A 21,537-nucleotide genomic window follows, 5' to 3' on the forward strand; every position below is an offset into this window, starting at 1 on the left:
AGTAGTGGCTGAGACAAGGTGATTAGTATGTGGGACCTCTAACCACCCCCAGATAGGATATAGGGCTGAATGTCTAGCAGAATGAAACACATTCAGCCGCTCCCAATCTGTCTGCAACATTGTACCAGCTGTAGTTTTACATCAAACACAATAGGCCGTTGTTACGTTGCCAGATCCTTAGCCTTGCCCCTCAATCCGAACACTACCCTTCAATAATAATAATAAAAAAAAAAAAACAGCAAAAAAATGACATCACTGGTACACTGATATAAATATTATTTTTGATGATTCATTTTCATTCATTTCTAGCTTTGTACGATATATCGGTGCTAACAGCACATTTTTAATATCAGATTTATTTTTAATTAAATCGCTCTCGCATTATGTGTTATCTGTCTGAAACGAATGGACAAGTGACTTTAGTGTCACTAATTTTTCTATTCAAAAAACTCCGACTGATAACAATTAAATTTAAAAAAAAACTGTCACACTTTGTACAAATGGCTAAGATTAATTATCTCCGATATCTTATATTACATCTTATCTAATAATAAATCATCTTTAATATATTTATTGCATTGAAATTTAATCATTTTTAGTTGGAACTTTAATATTATACTTATTTCCGGTTTCACCGTAATAAGCATACTAAATACGCAAAAAACAAAAACCAAAAATTGTGTTAAACTCAATAATTTAAATTTTTGTTTTTAAATAATATTCCCCACCAGCCGGCCATGTGCGGTACCTTGGAATTTACCTAAACAAGAGACTCACCTGGAACCCCCATACGAGACTTAAACGTACCGAACTAAACAAACGATACAAACTTCTAGCCAGACTACTTGACAAACGCTCAAAACTCCCACTACAGAACAAACGACGACTCTAAACAGCTCTTCTCACACCAATATGGACTTACGGACACGAACTTTACGGAACAGCTAAAAAATCCAACATCAATAGACTGCAAACACTCCAATCCAAAATACTCCGCCGCATAGTAGACGCTCCATTCTATGTTAGCAACCACACAATCCATACAGATCTCCACTCATCTCCGAACTTGCCAAAATCCGATATAAACATTTTCATCAAAAAACTCTCACTTCATCCCAACTCTTTAGCTGCAAACTTGTCTTCAACTACGCTTCCCTCCAATCCTCGAAGACGGCTGAGGCGCCGCTGGCCCCGTGACCAACTGGGTGACTAATGGCGGCCATCACTGGATGACCGTCATTCACGTCTGCCACGCTATTTATATACATTCATCACATTTACTTATTGTAAGGATATTAGAAAAAAATATTATAATAATATTCGCCTATAATGCTGTAGATTTAAATTAAGAAATTGCACTAAAAAATTAGCAAGACTTTTATGAGTTTGCTATATCCAATGATAAAATCAAAATCTCGAATTCAGCACTAGAATTCAAGTAATCACTATAAAATCCAATCTGTTTGATAATAACTTACGGTTCGATAAATTAAGGAAGGGGTATTTTCTATTAAAAAATGAAAATCTATAAATAAATATTATTTTTAAATAACTGAAAGATTAATATTTTTAATGGAATATAATTTTGTGCCTGATAACTTCGATTAGACGAAGCACTAGCAAACATTACTGTATCCAGGACAAGGTAATTTGTAGATGACGAAGTAGCAATAGCGAAAGAAGCGGATGTACTGCAGAACTGCGAGAATTATGTAGTAAATGAGGAAATAAGGTAACCACTGTGTAACGAGATGGAGAGTAAGGAATTGGAATGGTTGAGTGTCAGGTTGGATTGGTTGATTTCAAGTTTAAAGCTAGCGCGAGTTAAATAGGTGATGATAAGAAATGGAGACGGTCTCCTTGCAAAATGATGCAAGAAAAAGGAAAAAAATAATATCACAAATTGTACTAAATTAAACAAGTTGTCCTGGACTTTATATTTTTTGAAGAAATTTATTTTTATCTTTAATTTGTCACAATTGTTTAAATTCACAATACAAGAACAATAATTATAGAAATACAAATTTGAATGCAGAAATTTCTTGCGCAAATTTAATTAAAATAACAAAACTTTTTTTTTCTTTTTTCTGCTTTTATTAACTGCTCTTCTATCTACAATCTACCTCTTTTATCTTTTTTAATTGAGCCATATCATTTTAAATAGACAATTCATATAATTGTTATTTTGTCTAACCCATTGCAAGGAGAAAATGGTATTCGAGCACATGAAGAACTAACTGCATACGAAAAACAAAAAAAACTAGTCTCCCAGCGTTTGTGTGCGGCTAAAACTCAAAAACAGATCAGCCAGAAGGTTATAAATGGGACATTTTGGTTTGGAAACACGAAGAAACTGTCAAGATATTGATCAAAATTAGGTAAATAGAAGTGCATCTTTATAGTATCTATTTTATCAGCTATTTTAAACATCAAAGGCCTATTTGATTTATTATTACTTTTAATGATTTAAGGCGCGTCAATATCTAAGGTTATTGGCGCCCGGAGCTTTTTTCAGTGCACTGCCGGCCTCCGGACAGTGTTTTCTCGTTACAGACAACATCGTCCATCACCGGACAGTGAGCTGTAAGAAGCTCCTAGGAAGAGAAAATCTAAGGGTCAGCAGCTGGATTCGAACCCGGGACCTCCGCGTGGGAGTCCAGTATGCTAACCGCATAGCTAATCCCTTCCCTGATTATTATTATTATTCGAGCTCATATCTAGTGAACATATGAATCAAATCAATAACCTAAATTTCTAAATTGAATAAAGTCGGTTATTCTTTATACTTTTTGCACAAATGTTGCGAACAAGTTTAGAACAATTACGTTTCGATGGGCTAAAAATAGAAATGTTTTAAAAAAAAAGAACACATCCTTTCTTGTTTGAATGAAGTAAACTTCGCTCGGCTTAACATTCCAAATGAATCATCCAACTGAATTCTTCAAGATAAAAAGTGGAAAGTAAATTTTAAGTATCTAAGTATATACTTTTTAAAGAAATAAAAAGACAATAAATAGTAGGTACCATTGTGCAAAGAAGCTTGCCGGATGCTGGGGCTTTCAGGTGCTGATCGACCTCAACTACTTTCAGCAACACGTACGCATCGCCTAGGGATTGTGGAAATGCCTGAGTGAACTTAGGACTTTGGGATTCACTGTTACGTTTGCAATTGGTGTTTTCAGGAATCAATCAAAAAGTAACACATGTATATACCAAAATATTTACATCTTTGGAAAACAAGTCATGATCGTTGGTTTTAAAAGGAATTATTAAAATTAGTAAATTAAAATCAATTACATCAATATCCAATTAAAATTTTTTAAGAGAAATGAAAATTTGATATTCAATAACCATCGAATTAGAAGGTTGCAGCAACTGGTTAATGAAAAACTTCCAATATTTCGAATGAAACAAGTGGTAAATAGAGGAAACGATGTTGATTCAACAAACAGGGGGCACAAAAAAAAGCTCTCTCAGCACACACACTAACAGCTCGGCCCCGTAAACACGAACAACACATGCACACAATTACTGGACAATCATGGACTTTTTATTGTGAATGTAAAAGGTCAATTGGACTGGAGGCAAACTGGAATTTACAGTAATGATGTTGTCTGCACTATTTACCTCTTAGCCATCGACAACCAATCCAACATTTGAACTGTTCGAAAAAACAACAAGGAAAAAGAATAATGGCTGTTTTGAGAGAAACAGTGCAAATTTTTTTTCAACGAACAAATATTATTTACCTTGCGGTATTTTCTGATATAAGACTGACTTGTAATTAAAATATTACATATCTAAAAAAATAATTATTGGGTTATATGAAAATACTTTGATTGAAAGGAAATTAATCTAATTAATTAACTTTAAAAAAATTAATTGCAGAAATAAAGAGGATAAAATCAATTAATTTTGAAAAACACCAAAAATATTAAAACTAGCTTTCATGATTATATAATGTTTTTTAATGATTTTAAGGCGCGTCAACATCTAAGGTTATTAGCGCCCGGAGCTTTTTCCAGTGGACTGCCGGCCTCTGGACAGTGTTCTCTCGTTACAGACAACACTGTCCATCACCGGACAGTGAGCTGTAAGAAGCTCCTAGGAAGAGAAAATCTAAGGGTCAGCTGCTGGATTCGAACCCGGGACCTCCGCGTGGGAGTCCAGTATGCTAACCTCATAGCTAATCCCTTCCCTTCATGATTATATACATTACAGTTTAACTAAAGATGAACTGAGAACAAATTATTAAATAAGATAAGATTCTAATAAGACAGCTCTTAAGGCCTACGCCACTGCGACCCCTTTGGATCTATTGTGGCTCCCACCACCCTAGAGTTCGCCCTCCAGATCCGTCCGTTTAATCAGTCTCTTAATTCTGGAGAGCGACTCCTGGGTAAAGCTCACAGGCCTTGGTTTTTCCTCCCCGAAGAGTAACATCCTTAGTCGCAAAGTTATCGATCTTGGATTTGGCAATAGATTACAGCGAATTTGTGCAACCCTGTGTCATAAATACATAGTCTAGTCATAGTAAAAATTTGCAATAAAATTACCTTAAATGAAAGCTCATCCAAGATGCAGTGATTTTCCTGCTCAATCCTCAAAATTTATTTAAGGTAATTATAATTAATGTTTTGTTAATTACATATAATTTTAACTTTAACCATAATTTAAATTATACCAAGGTTAATGATGAGCAGTACTAATTGCGCTAATGCCCCTATTTACTGGGCCCAAACTTGTATTGTGGTTATTACAAATGGAGAATTCTCACGTGCCCTTTTGATAACAATATAATGTTAGCGCATTAATTTAGGCTACGCAGTGCAAAATCTTTAGTATCCAGTATTTTGTAAGAGATCTAACCTTGGACAAGGTCTTGTGACTTACTCGTATACAAGTTTTGAATGTTTGTTCACGCTCGGAATAATACTGGCCGTGTAGGGCCAGAAGTCCAAAACCCTTTAGTCCAAGTTGAGATTCTTGGCGAGACTCTCTGCCCCCTACACACGCACAATTACTTAATTGAATCTTCAGATGTTTGCATGCCACTGCCTACAGTGTAATGCTTCCTGGACATGCATACTTAGAATTAAAGCAAATATTTAGTTCGGCTCACTTTCATCACACCCTCTCTGGCTGTTTATCGCACCCTTCCATGCTTTCGCTGCTCACTTCTGTTACAACATGTGGAGAACATTTCAAGCCTAGAATAAAGTACTCCATTATTTCTTTCTTTATTTTAACAATAACATTTTCTTTCAAGATTCTTATCATACCAGCATTAATTGGGAAACTCTGTTTTCATGTCATCATAGTTACAATTACTTAATAACTCTCTGTCTTAATTATTGATAAACTTGAGTCTTGTGTTATTTCTCGTACAGTGAACATCGCTCTTAAAATTTTTGTTTGAAAGTACGGTTTGTAAAGATTGTAGGAATTTGAAAATTGGCATAGATATTAATCAGTGAAGGCTAGGGAACATATAAAAAATTTGAAGATTTTTATCGAGCCGTTTTATAGTTATTTGACTTTGAAAAAGTTTGTTTAATATGGTTTTAAAAGACAGTGGGGATTTGTGCATTTAAAATCAGTAGTGGGGCGTGTAGAAAGGTGGTGAAGTGGGAGAAGAGTTGAATTGTTTATTTAAACGTGAATATAAATATTTATTTCTTGACTTTAACTTTTGGTACTAGTATGTTTATCAATATGTCGAACATTTAACTTTCTCTCAATGGTGCTTTCGGCAGCCTCTTTATAATCCCGTTTCATTTAATTAAGTACTTTTTTGTTTCTCTTGGGTTTGAAAATTTCTTTATTGAGAAGTTAATAAATAATAAATATATTTAGTAATTAATTCAATAAAACTAAATTCAACTTTTATTTAGTTGAGATAATGGATAATAGTCAATTATTGGAATTTATGAAACAATTTAAAGAGGAGATGAAAGCTGATATTGAAAAAAACCGGAACTTAATAATAGCAGACATTAAAGAATCGATAGAGGCTCTTCAGGGAAATTATCAACAATTAAAATTAAGAGTGAATAGCCTAGAAAGAGAAGTGAGAAAGAAAAATTTGTTGCTATTCGGTATTGATGAAGAATTCAATGACTATTGGGAGCAGGAGGATTTTGTTTGTGCATTTTTGAGTGAGAAGTTACAGTTGAATCTGACAACTTCCGACTTTGATTGTGTAAGAAGAATAGGTAAATTTTCGAAAGAAAATAAGGCACGGCCTATTTTAATAGGTCTTACTCAACTTCGAACGAAATTATTAATTCTTAAAAATTGTTTCAAGTTAAAAGGATCTAAAATAGCGATTGCTGAGGATTTTCCTAAAGAGGTGGCAGATGTACGTAAGAGTCTTCGTCCGAAACTATTAGAGGCTCGAAAAGCGGGGAAGTACGCAGTCATTAGGTATGATAAGTTGATCATTAAAGAGCGTTATAATGAGGCTGGACAATCGACGTCAGAACAAGCTAAAAAACGAGAGCTAACCCACTCACCCGCTAAAAATAGTGAAACTCCTCTAATCATAGGGAAAAAGGAGCATCTACATAAAAGAACCAAATCGGATATAGACATTTCAGCTGCGAAACTTAAGTTGGAACAGTTCAACTACACGCCTCGCTCACCAAAACCAACCGGAACAAAAAAATGTGAATCCAATAATGGTAAAATATAGCAACCACAAAAGGATATGAAACTGAACATTCTGGCCTACAACATTTGCGGATTGAAAAATAAAAAATATGATTCAGGTTTTTTAAAATATCTATTAAATTTCGACATTATCTTACTTTTTGAAACATTTGTGGAAACTAAGGACCAAGAGGAGTATATGATAACTTTTAGTGGATTTCATGTACTGTGGATTCCAGCAAAAAGAGATTCCAAGTTTGGGAGAGCTTCGGGTGGCTGCCTCTATGGTATAAATTTAAAAGGTACTATCAGTAAATTTATTTCTTTCTGTCAAATTCAAAACAAGGAGTTGATCTGTGTAAAGCACAATAATTTTTGTATGTATATTTTTCCCGTCTATCTTAACTGTAATAAATGGGAAATGGATTTCACGGAGCTGCTAAATTTTGTTTCAATCAATTACAATTTAAATATTTTTTTGGTGGGAGATTTTAATTGTAGGCTCGGCTCTTTACAGCATTTACCTAAAAATTATAATGTGTCAGATGTAGAAATTGAAAATTTGAATAGAAAATCCAAAGACTATGTAGTAAATACTAATGGGAAAAAGATTTTACAATTTTTTGACGATTATGGCTTTGTAATATTGAATGGAAGAACGGAGAACGATAAAGAGGGTTATTTTACGTATATGGGTGGCGCTGGTAATTCGGTAATAGATTTTGCTTGCGTTAATTTAGATTTACTTTCTTATGTAGATAATTTTAAAGTTGATATGCAAATCTATTCCGACCATATGCCTATTGTTACCTCATTTGCGATATTGAGCGTGCCTTGTGATAATTTAATTCTTCCCCTTTTGCCAAAAATGTGTTGGAAAAAGCAGAATGGTTCTATTTACAAGGAGAAAATCGGAAAGCTTGTAAATAATATATGCTACATTTCGGACAACGAGGAGGATGGTGTGAGTTTTGTTACTGATTTAATTTTTAGTGCATCGAATTATAATAAAAATGTTAGGCCTACATATAGATCAAATAATCCTTGGTATGACAAGGAATGTAATATTGCAAGATGTAAATCTTTTAGTCAATTACAAGTTTGTAGGAAATCAAAAAATGAAAATGATAAATTAATTTATATATCATGTAACAATGCTTACAGAAAGCTTTGTAAGAATAAGAGGAAGGAGTATTTTATGAAGTGTGTTGAACGTCTGAATAGTACGAATAAAAGTGAAGAATTTTGGGAAGTGGTGCGGACACTTAAAAAGAACAATAAATGGACGGTGGGCAATATTGCCGTTATGGAATGGGTCGATTATTTCAAAGCTTTATACAGTCCTCCTTGCTTAGTGGAAAAAATAGTTTTCGTCGAACCTCTTAATATAGACGAATATCTGGATAGCCCATTCTCTATGGATGAGTTACAACGTGTTCTATTTAAAGTTAAGGATGACAAAGCACCTGGTAAAGATAGAATTACTTTTGAATTCTATAAGTATGCTCCCACTAACTTCCTAACATTATTATTGGGTATATTCAACAGAATTTTCGAATCAGGTACCATTCCATCTAGTTTTAGAGAATCAATCATATTCCCTCTTTACAAAAAAGGAAATAAAAATTTAGTAACAAACTATAGAGCAATATCTTTTATAAACACGATAAGCAAACTATATTCTGGTCTAATATTAAATAGAATAGTTGAGTGGGCAAATGGTAATGGAATAATAAGAGAATTCCAGGCCGGGTTTCGACAGAGTTATTCTGCTGTAGACAACATATTTAATTTAGTCAATTTAGTTAAATTAAAACTTAAGATGAAAAGGCAAAAAGTCTATGCTTTCTTTGTTGATCTTAAGTCGGCATTTGACAGCATAGATCGTCATGCGCTGATTTATAAACTCAGTGAATTAGGCCTTTCCACAAAAATTATTAAATCTATTAAAAATTTATTCCTTAAAACGACAGCCAACGTCTGGTGTACCAATGGATTATCTCCTAGCTTTTTAACTGAAACAGGTGTCCGACAGGGTTGTATTCTCAGTCCAACTTTATTTTCCCTGTACATAAACGATTTGGAAGTTCATTTAGATGGGGGCGTTTGTCTGGAGGGCGGTGGTAAAGTGAAATTACTCGCCTACGCCGATGATATAGTGTTACTTGCATCTGATCCGCACTCCTTACAGAGGATGATCAACTCGTTTCTGGAATATTGCCTATTCTGGAGTTTAAGGATTAATTTAGAGAAGTCCAAGGTATTAATATTTAGAAATGGGGGGAGGCTTGCGAAATCGGATAAATGGCATCTCGGTACAGACAATATTGAAGTTGTAAATGAGTACAAGTATTTAGGGATCCGTCTCACGCCTACTTTGTCCTTCAGTAAACACATTGTCAATAAGGTAAGTGAAGTGAAAGTTGGTTTGAATACTGTATGGCGGCAGTTTATGGACAACAAGAACATCTCTTACCTAAATAAATTACGGATATTCAATTCGGTTAGTAGGAGCATACTCTGTTATGGCGCCCAAGTATGGGGAGGAGAATTGCATAATGAAGTTGAGAAAGTGTTGCGATTTTTCATTAAAAAACTATTCAGACTGCCTCAATACACTCCTTCCGCTTTTCTCTATTTAGAAACAAATTTATACCCCATTTATGTTTATACCATCAAACTTCATTTTGATTATTTAATTAAAGTTTTGTCTCTATCTGATAATAGACTGCCAAAAATTCTAGCTCTAATAGTAATTAAAAAAGATATTTCTTGGTTCAGAGAGATTAAACATTATATTGGAAAATTTAATTTAAACATTTCATTAAGTTTGGCTAATTGTAACAATGTTGAATTATGGCGCAATAGTCTCAATCATATCCGTAAGCGTATTTTAGAAGACTTTAAAGAACAATATTATCAACAAATTATGAATTGTAATAGTTTTCCGCTGCACAGAGAACTAAAGTTTAAACTAAATAACCACTACCTATATGATTGCTCATTGTCATTAGATAGTGTTAGTTGGCTCTTTAAATGTAGAGGAGATTTATTGAATCTGAACTACAAACACTTTAAAATTGATGGTACCAAGTGTGAGATGTGTGGCTACACTGAAAACGAGGACTTATTTCACTTTTTAGCTGTCTGTCCAGCATTGTGCGAAATAAGGAAGGACTGTTTTAATAAATATTTTCTAGCCGCCAGCGAAATACTTGAGTTCATTAACGGGAAAGATTGGAGATGTTTAGTGAAATATTGTAAGCATGCTTATCAACTTAGGACTTAGTATAATTTAAAATAATTTCTATAAATTGGTTTTCTTTATATGTTTAAGTCGGAACTTGTTTTGTTTTTCTTTAATTTCAGTTTTGTATTTTACTACTTTACTTTTGTTTTCATTAGAGCATTTATTTAGTTATCGTAACAGGACTCCACTCTGACGGTCTAAAGACCAAGAGGTGCGTCTTTAGTTAAAATATAAAATGATTGCAGTATATTTAGTTATTTTCTTTTGTAGGTGATTTATTAATTTTGTGATGTTTATAAATGTAATTATAATTAATAAAGACAATTATTATTATTATTATTATTATTGATAAACTTATTTAGTACGTCACTTTGAAGTACCTTTTCAAATTTACCTAATATCTTCAAGGAAGACAAATGAAATTAAAGTGAGTCCTTTATTTTTTCCGTAAGGGAAAGACTTCGTAAATGGATTAAAGTATTAGATTTTAAAGAGATAAATAAATCTTTATTAAAAATATATGCAATAATTACAGTCATAAAGTATCTGACTAATCTCAGCAAATGGATGAGAATCTGTAAGCAGTCAGGATTGAAGAAGTTAAGCAAGTCGGATCAAATTATGTAGCATATCTCATTTAGGTACACATTCTATTTAACTAGTTTTAATAAAAACTAATTTCATATTTAAGTACACCTTTCCCGATGTTTATTTAAAATATCTTTATTAGAAATTCAATGCATGAACTAGTGTTCAAAGTACAAAGGAAGAAAGAGAGGATAGAGAAATGTAAAAGTAAAGCTGTGCGCGCACGCGCTCTGGCTACCAATTCTATTTAGAATGTTTCACTAGAAATACACATACATATTTACACCTGAAAAAGCCAAGGTAGAAAAGGAAGTTGCGGTAAGTAGAAGGGTTATTTCAATGAACGTAACTCAACGCGAAATCCTTTCCTTCTTGCTAACCAAACAACCGACGTCGGCCATAGTCTGGGCTTGCCAGTCAGCTTGCCGAACACGTAGAGATTCATGACCGTTTTATGTTTTCATTTAAGAACGACCACACCAGAGACTACAATGCAACTTTGATTTATGATCAAACCACGAGATTTAAAGCCTCATAAAGTGTTTTCGTTCGTTTGAATAGTTTTACAGAAGGAGTCACATACATCAAAATTGTGACGGCTGGCGGCCATTTGTAATATCTTAATTGTAAATTAGGCCTCCAAAAAATATTGTAAACATACTTGAGAATAAAGAATTTCTTATTATTATTTAAGGCGCTTCAACACATCTGAGGTTAAAGGAGCCCGGAGCTTTTTTTCAGAACACTGACGGCCTCCGGATAGGTTATCTTGCAACAGCCAACTCTGTTGATCATCAGTCAGTGAGCTGTAAGAAGCTCTTTGGAAGAGAAAGTCTAAAAGTCCAGCAGCTGGATTCGATTCCGAGATCTCCGAGTCGGAATCCAGTGTACGCTGACCATTGAGCTACATTCCTTCAACATAATTATTATTAAATGTAGTATTTTACAACTACAATTTCTTATTTATTTTTTTGTATAACTATCGCCCTACTGGTTACTTAGTCCTTTAAAATAAATATTTTTGTAACTCAACTCTGTTTATTCGGTTCCCAGTCTTGGGCATGCCTACAGATTATCAAGATCGGCCAAATACAAGCAAGAAAATCGATCCATTATAACAAATATAAGCAGGCTGCAAAAGCTCTCCGAATTTTATATTTTTGTTAACCAAAACGCCAAATATACATGTATTTGGAAAAATTTCTTTTTTTAAAATCTTTTATCGGAATTTACAACTGCAACGATAGTTGCACCAAGCAAATGTGGTTTACCTGATAGAAAAAGTATCACGTGAATATGTATGAGTGGAGAGGGCACCCAGTGGTGTCACTCCAGTAACGTGCTTTGCTCTCACGATAAGAGTAGATCACGAGGCCATCTTCTCTTCAATCTCCTTAGAGGATTACCTGGTAGTGTGGAGGAAGATAGGTGTTCTATGAGAGGGTTAGGATGAGCTGCTGTAGAGGAATGAAATTTGAGAAAACGAGTGTTAGCAAGATCTGTAATAAATGGGATTTTGAGGTCATTATGGATAGTGAGATTTGATACATAGAACGGAGCGTTAAGAAGTGTTCGTAGTATTTTTGATTGTGAAGTCTGAATGCGTAAAGAATTGGAACGTTTTGTCGATCACCATACTTCAATGCCGTATGACCAAATAGGACGCAGTAACAGTAGATATAAGAGTCTTTTGTTATGTAGGTTAAGTTTCGAACGTTTGTCAATTAGTCTGGCGAGAAGTTTGTAGCGTTGGTTAGTTTCTTGTCTTTTCAGTCTAGTATGGGGATTCCATGTCAACCGTTTGTCTAGGTGCCGTCCAAGGTAGCGTACTTTGTCCACAGTTGGTATAGGAGTTTGGTTCATGAAGATGGGAGGTAGGATTTTCCGAAAAATATCTGATAAGAAAAAAATTACTTTACAAAAAAGTAAAATGTTAGGAAAAAAGAGAAGAATTTTCGCATCCCATTGCTGTTTCACCAAACATAATTAAAATAAAAATAATCCAAATAGCATTAATTTTAACTTCGGCAACAGAATTATTTAAATTTAATATTATACTTCATCAGAACTGATAATTAGATATTTCATATTATTATAGCAGAAATATTATTCTATTAGTGAAATTCCAATCAAGAGTGGCATGCATATGCACATAACATAATGACGTCATCTAGATGCATGTATATATTAGCTGTATACCGGACTACTGTATATTATTTGCTATATGCCAGTAATGAATGTCAAAATTTCAGTACGATATTAATTATATAGTTCTGTAAATTGAACTTACTTGTAGTGATTCAAATCTCCGCAGTCTGAGTTAATTTAAACTTGCCTTGTAAAGGTGCCATGTTATTTAAGGAAGATATGTGTGTACTTTCATATGAGAGAGACATGTTCAGAAAAAAATGTAAAATAGAGTGAATTATAAGTCTGTAATTTGAGTATTTAGCTTAGAATGAGAGGAGAGAACGAGTAAAAAATGGATTTTATCCAAGAGTAGTTCTTGGATTTGCTCTTCTCTGCGAAAAGCGCTTCTCTACCTACAGTTGTAACAGAAGAATGTGGATGAAGTTAACTAGAATTCCTCAAGAGAATAAGCGAAACTACCACCAAGAAATTTCCAATACCGTTATAATTCAATATGGGATCGAGATACAGAGCTTTCGAAACTGTTTTTTAGGTGGATGTAAAATGTATTATCAATTAATTTTTACCAATATATTTTGCTCATACAACAGAAGTGTTTAACTTTTTTGTCTCTTCATTTTTCAGATTCCCATAGATCTGCAAAGAGTAACTAAATGCAAAAATGTACTAATTTTTGAGAAAATGAGCAAAAATAAAATAAATATATTCCTTAGGAACACAGCATCACAGAAAAAGAATTTTCTTGAGCTATCTTTCAGTGACGCATCTTTATATTTAATTATTTACAATAAGTTTGGATCAAATGCACCGTAAAACTAAAGAAAATACAATATTTAACGTGAGCCTCTTCCAATAAAGTAATTCAGAAACTGGAGATGCTAGCGGCACACGTCTGTAGAGAATGGTAACCAGGCTTTCTTATTTGAGCTTCCAATATACGTTTTCCATTAAATAATTTTTAAAAAATTGTAAGTTGTTTCAAGAAGAATAAAAAAACAATATGATATCAGAGGAAACTGGATCAAAATGCAAGGTTCACCTAAATTACACCTAATACTTCCCTGTTGTAAAGAAAAAAATAAAATAAAATTCAATATTTTATATATAACATACATCGGACTGAAATAAGAGGAATAAAAAAAAAAAAACCTTAAAGAAATGCTCATTTTTTTCCTTTTACATCTCTCAAATGCAAAACCTACAACTCTTAAGCGTACCAAATCCCATAAATATTAATGGATGGTAAATCGGTATAGAAGAGAGTGTAGGACCAGCATCCTACCGCTGGTATCATTCTTTAAAGCGATAATGTGCCGCGGTGCTGACTTAAAATATCTAGCCCTTTTATTCTCTAGTTCTTTTTATTTTTATCAAAGAAAAAGAGATTTGTAAATTGTAGGAAATTTTTTAGTAAAGAAAACTGTCTCTATGAAATTTAATCTAGTCAAAAGATAAATGAGTAGAAGTTTTTTTAATATCACATTTATTTCTATGATGCGCATGAATTCTTAAAGTAAAATTGAATTGAATGTAGGTCCACGTTAACAGTTTATTGTTTCAAGTGATTTATTTGAGAATGATTTAAGAAGTTATTATCTAAATGACAATTACAAACATATTTAATATCTTTTAAAATTTAAGAAAATTACACCCTTGACTAATAAAAATCAATGAAATAAGAGTGAAATTCTAAACTTTAAGAACAATACCGGTAAAAACAAGTGACCTAATTCTTTAAAGTATTCAGGTAAACCTGATGGAAAGGAAGGACTGATTAACAACACCCATCCTTTAACCATTAAAAAAAAAAATATTATTCTTTCAGCTCTACTTAAACCCTTGGTCGATTATACATAAAAAACGTTTCCAAAGGAGGATCCTTGCAAACTGAGTTATAAAATGTTAGAAAGACAACTCGACTAACGTTCTAAACTGACCCTGACGAACAAAAGAAAACTATAAACCGTCCTATTTGCCCCAATATGGACGTACGGAATACAACTAACTCCAAGGAAGTGTCAAAAAAATCGAACATCAACCGACTTCAAACCTTACAGACTAAAATCCTGAGAACAATAGATAACGGTCCTTTCTACGTCTCCAATCACACAATACACTGTGATATAAATATTCCTCTCGTTTCTGGAAATAGCCCCAATCTCTGCTACACAAAACTCCACTCAAATCTACACAATCATTACAACCCTCCGATTCACAACAAGACTTCCTTCAAATCCACATCGCAGACTAAAGTGGCGGTGGCGGCCACGCGACCATCTCAACATATAACGGCCGATCCCCTAGGATGGTTACTGCGTAAGCTTGGCAACCTGGCGAACTAGCGGCTTCCATCACTGGATGGTCGTCGTTCATTCCACTCATGTCTCTTGGTGCTCATGCATGTGCACTTGTATGTATACTCGTATGTGCTCTCGTATATGTGTTTGTATTTTTAAATAGGCATTTGCACACTTTCCTTACTCTCATCTTCTTTGCTTGTTGTACATTGACCTATTTGCAAAATCAATAAACAAATTAAAAAATGTATATATATATTTGTAACAAATGTTTTCTTTTTTTGGCAAACCTTTGTCACTGGTGCCCAGCACTAAAACTCAAAAGCAATGTTAACGAACTGTCATTAAAGACAACATTGTCTATCTACGAACACAGCATTAGAGACCTTTAGTTAGAAGCTGGAATCAACGTGTTACGATTACACATATCTATTCTTGTTAGAACTTGCTAACAATCTAAAATAAAATTAAAAGTAAATTTACCTCTGACTATTTCTCGATTTAAGCATTACTAACATATACAAATGAAATCTACTTGAACAATAGAGGAAGAATACTTTTTTTTTTTCTTTGAAAACTTAATTTTGAAAGTCCAACGCGATCGTGATTCTTCCTTTTATAACAACTTGAAAAAAAAAAAAAAAATTATTAAAAAAATAAATAAAGAGTAAAGTACGATCACAGTTTGTGTAGATAATTAAAGAAGCGCAGGAAAGAAGATTTCAATTGGATAAGACGCAACAAAATACGAGTAAGGTAGCCAAGGAGTGTACAGAGGATGGGAGACATCCTGGGTACGACTTGCTGCTGGGTGGGTGCTGTTTGGTTAATGAAATGGGAGCCAGGGCCCTCCAGTTCACCCAGTTGAAACTTTGCCAAAATAAGAAGAGAAGATATCACGAGACAATCAACTAAATTTTCTTTGAATTAACAACTCAGTAAAGATATCACCAAATTAACTCTATATATTTATTTCCTTCTTACTTCACTTTTTAATTTTCTTAGTTTTAGTTTTATATTTTCAATTTTTGTTTGCTTTTTTTTTACATAATTGTAGAGAGCTGTTTTAATCGTAAACTAGTGATTCTCCCTAGCATTTTATGAGTATTGTAGTTGATGTTTATTAAAATTGACCTAAGTTTATTAGACATATATTTGCATATAAATGCACCGTCAGATACGAGAACCTAATCCACTTGAATGGAGAATTAACCTGTGGCATTGCCACAAAAAATATTTCAACGTTACGCTTTTTTGCGCAGTTCTTTTGATGACCAACCCTTATACAACTGCCTTACCGGACAGTTTTAATATACATATTTATACACCCACTTTGTGAGTTCAGTTACTGCTCTCTCTTACAGCTCTTTTAGGTCCACTGTTAGAATAATGGAAACTTAACCGAAGATAATTGCAGAAATTGGATATGAAAATAAATGTAATCTAAGTTTATTTACTAAGTTTCTGAATGATGTAACCAAGTCCCTAGTGAATAGTAATTCAGAAGATGGTGACGTTAGTCACTTATTGAGAATCAATGTAAGCATATTGAGCTTACAAATTTCACGATTCCTTAATGGAGTCCTTTTTTCTTTTTTACAATTGAGGACTAAGAGATAATCAGCTGATATCCGCATTACGTTTTTGTGATTTTGCAGATTATCCAATTGTATTTATGTTAAAATTATATTTCAGCAAAATTAATTAAGTAAATTTTTAAGTTATGGACAAAATTCTGCAAGAACAGAATAGATCGGATCGAGGAAGATTGGATGAATATGGGAGATACAATCAGAATCCAAATCCAAATGTAAATACATTACAAACAAAAAATAACGATTCAATTTATCATTTCCTTCATTGACGAAAATTGTTCGCTTATGCACTCGATTCTGATTTCAATATTTAACTTAATAAATATTACTTTTACTCTCCGCCGGATCACTCTTCCTCCGATCTTCTATGACTCAATTCCAATTCCTCCAGCCAATGTTGTCCGTTATCTTGGGCTTTATTTAGACAAAAGACTGACTTGGAACCCGCACACACGACTTAAACGAACTGAAGTTAACAGGCGTTATCGACTACTTAAAAGACTACTAGACCAACGTTCAAAACTTTCACTTAATAACAAACGACTGATTTACAATTCTATACTAAAACCCGCCTGGACGTACGGTATTGAACTTGGGGTTCAACTAAACGCTCCAATCTTCAACGAATTCAATCTCTTCAGTCTGAAATTCTCCGCACTATCGTTAACGCTCCATTTTACATTTCAAATCTATCCACACAGACTTGGAAATTCCGTTTGTAGGTCCAGGTTGCACGAACTCGTTATAAAAATTTTCATCAGAACTTGCACTCTCATTCCAATCCTCTTGTACGCCATTTATCATCTCAACACCATCCAGATCATCCTCCTAGACCAGTGATGGGCAAAGTACGGCCCGCGGGCCAACTCCGGCCCGCCGAAGGTCCATCGACATGGATAGTATATGGCCCGCTATAATTACGTTTTGACGGTCGAGAAGTATAAAGTAGATTCTACTTAGTAGAATAATAGATGCATAACCTATAGGTGAAGCTAAACTAGCCGCGTAGTTACACAAGTGTGTAATGCTGTAATGTTTTTATAATATTATGATTAAAAGCTTTAACACAAAATGCATTTTTTCTATAATTCTGGCCCTCCTCTAGAATTTCTTAAACTTTGTGGCCCCCCATTAAAAAAGTTTGCCCACCACTGTCCTAGACGATTAAAACGCCAGTGGCCTCGCGATTTTCTCTTTTCTGAAGAGAGTAGCTAATCCTGGAGACGACTTAGTTATCTGGGTAACTTCTCCCCTCAATTAGTGAGTTTGTATTGGTGTCAGTTATTGTCATTGTTACTTATGGCGTATCTAGGGCATAACAAATAAATTAACATAACTAATAAATTAAAATAAATAAATAAATAAATAAACAATAAAATTAAAAAATTGGGCTAAATGCTATAAAGAAATTATTTTACGATGCAACAACATTCAAACAAAAGAAAATACATACAATTTTCTTTATGTAATCAAATTTTTATAATTATATGTTCAATATAACCACTAATCAACTCCTTAGTGTAAAATATGTAATGAAAGCAATAAGATTTCATTCTTTGAAGAAGTAAGCAACAAGCCCATGTTTTCAGGCTGATTTACGTCCAACTAGCGATCGAATGTGTAGAGCACAGAATAGGAATAGCAATTACACTATTCTTAAATTTCTCATTTAATATATTAAATAAAATCCAAAGCTGTGACCGAGAATGGAACCTCTTACTACAATGTACCTTAGTTTTACGGTGCTCACCCTCAAACTGCAACCGTGGCCCAATATTTACAGTCGATAGATATCGATTTTTAAATAAAACCCAGTTATAAATCTTGTTGATAATTTTGCCCAGAAATTTCTTACAAGAAAAAGGATTATGATTAATGCTTTGAATAAATAATAAACAATTAACTAGTAATATGTATTTCATTAGATTTAGTAATGTCTTGGGCATTCTACATCGCTTTGAGAGCAAAATGGCAGCCGAATTGTCTGGGCTGTGTTGCAAACTATCACTGCCTTAATAAATATATGATGAGAGAGAGTAACGTGCCTATTCTAAGCATATTCCCTGCTTACTCCACTGCTTTAAACCTTGGCAATTCCCTAAGCATAAATATTTTGCTTGGAAAATTCAATGTACGATAGCACACTTTATTTTAAAAGAAGGGACTTTCATAAATTAAAATAATATGGTATATAAATGTAAAGCAGAATATAATAAATTAAGATAATTATATACTTTTAATATGAACAACCTTGCCGCTCCCTTTATTTAGTGTAAGAGTTAATTAATTTATTAAAATGTGAATTAATTTACAGAAAATTACATTATTACTGAGTTGAATTACTTTTATGTATTTCAACGCATAATTTAAGTTACAAAGTTAACTACTATATGGATTTAGAAGGAGACCGAAAATTAAATCGATTTTTCTTTCTTCAGACCTGTCGCTTTTTTAATGAAACAGAATAGTTGCGTGTTGGGACTTCGAGGAAGGGTTCATGAAATTATTTTTTCATACATTCAAGAAAATGCCGCTAAATGATATTCAGTTGCCATTGAAAAATACACTGTTTCCTCGCTTTTTGATGTTTCAGGTATGAGGTACTGGCCAGATAATGCACTGAGACCAACCGGGGTACTTTCGAGAGAATTACTTTAGGTGAGAGGTTAGGCTAACAGCCTTTGGAGGTTTAGCTCCTTCGCGTTATTTACGGACTTAACAGCAATAATATAATGTGCTATATAAAGAAGAATTATTCAATTTTTGCGTTAAAACATATGATTGGATCTGGAGCACTGGATAATAACGTTGATTTAACCATCGTTGCACGTTTTTTCGCCCCTGATCGTTACCGTATTTACACCCATCATCAGAGATTGATTTAGCTGTTTGTTGTAGAGTATTTGACTTCCTGTGACATACCTTTACTAAGTCTTACTTTCATAAATTTTGGTAATTTCGGTAATTGTCTTCCTTAGGATGTTGTTATGTGAGTTAGTTGTGAGTTACAGAATAAAACTCATTACAGAAAAGTTAGAGTTTTTTTTTTCTGTCTGAGGAAGACAATTACTTCCGAAACGTTGGCGTAAAGACAGTTGTTTTTTTATTTGACCGAATCCTCTCAAGTTTAATCCTAAATATTAATAGTTTGCGGTCACTAAATAAATAATAATGAAGCACTGTTATTCATTAAACTGAGTATTAATTAAACCGAATAAAATAAAATCACAGAATTAATTACACTCAATTTGGAACTAAAATATATAGACACTAGTTTCAAGATTTAAAAAGAAAAAAAGAACTATCAGTTAATTCATAAACAAAAATAATCAAGATAGCTTTCGTGAGTATTGAGAATAAAAATACCTGATGATAAATTCATAAATTTGCTTCAATGAGCAGTTGCCAAAAGTGGTGTGTTGCTGGAACCTGCGGACAGACCTAAAGGATTGATGTCCTCACTGAGAGATAGGGTAAACACAGCGACATCCTTTTTCTCTTTAACCCAGTGATATATCTCCATACTCCAAGCCTTCCTCAATCTTCTTAATACTGGCCATCATTATTTCCTTAGATAAGCGTTGTTAAACCGAGCTTTATCATTCAGCCCAGCTTAAACCATTCTCTCAGTCGTTCTTCCTTTGCCTTTCCAATCTATTAAAGAGATCAAAGATAGGTAAGCAAGTAAATTTAGTTATATAAAAAACACTAGAAAATTTAAAAATAACATTATTGGAGAATTTTTAGCTATTTTTATTAACAAAGAGGAAAATTATTTTAAATCTTTAAAAATTATTTTACTTTACGAACATCAAAAGAAACTACCCTCAAAGTATTTCTAGTTAAGAAAACATTCCTAGTTGGACTGAGCCACAAACACGTCTTCGAGTAAACTGAATTTGAAGATTATGGTTGGCGCACCGAGATTGACCAAAAATAGAATATGCATTTAAGGAAAATATTCTTTTCTTAGCACTACTTTATAGTGTTTTTGAGTTCATAACTCAGTTCTTTTTTCTTCTTTTAGAGTATTTTCTACACTCTATTTGGATCTGCTTTCATATTATTAAGCATACATCAAATAAGTTGTCTGCTTTAACTCAATTAGGCCATTTTTAGAATTATAAATTCTTTACCAGTTTTGTTTGTTGGGCATGACACCAAAAAAATTCGATTTCTTTATGGTCATTTTGATTTCGTAAGCTTATAACTTATAATTACTGATTATCAATAGAATAATTTAAATCAGCTATTTCTTTGATATCTTTCATCTATCTTTACTTCTTTGTCAGCTCAGACCTCTGCAATATTATTTTCTTATCTTCAATTATCTTTTCTGCTATTTCTTTTACCCTTTCTCCTTCAATATCTCCTTCAAGGCCTTTTCCAATGAGACTTCCTTTTCACCAACTGCTGCAACGTTAAAATCCTCGTAGTTTTCCTCAGTGAAATTTAATTTTTTTTTGCGTTTAATTTTAATTCATTTCCAAAAGAGATAATAAGCACGCCGTTGCACAGTTCGTTTATTTGGAATTATTTCTTAGGAAGTTATAAAATTTTGTATTACCAGATTCCCCTCCTTTTGAAAATAACTCCAAAATAACATTACCTTAAAAATTTTAATTTCTATTTCAGTCTCTTTTATTTCATGCTCCAAAGAAAGCATCTATTTTCTTTTCATAAGGCACCCTCTTACGTCTACTGAGAGGCTGTATACACAGATTCATCTCTCACATACATTTATTAATCTCTATTGCATCAACTGCAGCAAAAAGCCAAATGCTTTAATACTAAGATAACAAATTCAATCCAAATAACAGATAAGAATAACTGAACTCCTGTCGAGGTTGATATCCTTTCTGTAGCAAGATTTGCGGTTAAGTGACAATAATCATAAATACGTCTATTTTCATTAAATTTCCCAACACGAGAGGAGACTGTAACGCAACAGTATTTTCAATGGGCAAAGTCATTTTTCATTTCAAACCAAATAATGGTATATCTA

At 33.3% G+C, this 21,537-nt stretch overlaps 1 long non-coding RNA gene across 1 annotated transcript in view; it reads right to left on the reverse strand.

Moving 5' to 3' along the window:
• Positions 1 to 20,172, reverse strand: part of LOC141449756 (uncharacterized) — a 71,818-nt gene extending 51,646 nt beyond the window's left edge. The window contains exon 1 of the long non-coding RNA XR_012455680.1: positions 19,899 to 20,172. This is a non-coding gene — a long non-coding RNA (uncharacterized lncRNA). The remainder of the gene's footprint in view (positions 1 to 19,898) is intronic.
• Positions 20,173 to 21,537: the final 1,365 nt, after the last annotated feature.

This window comes from Rhodnius prolixus, unplaced genomic scaffold (assembly GCF_049639745.1).
Source record: "Rhodnius prolixus isolate KJV_2025 unplaced genomic scaffold, Rpr scaffold_2, whole genome shotgun sequence".
Lineage (NCBI taxonomy): Eukaryota > Metazoa > Arthropoda > Insecta > Hemiptera > Reduviidae > Rhodnius > Rhodnius prolixus.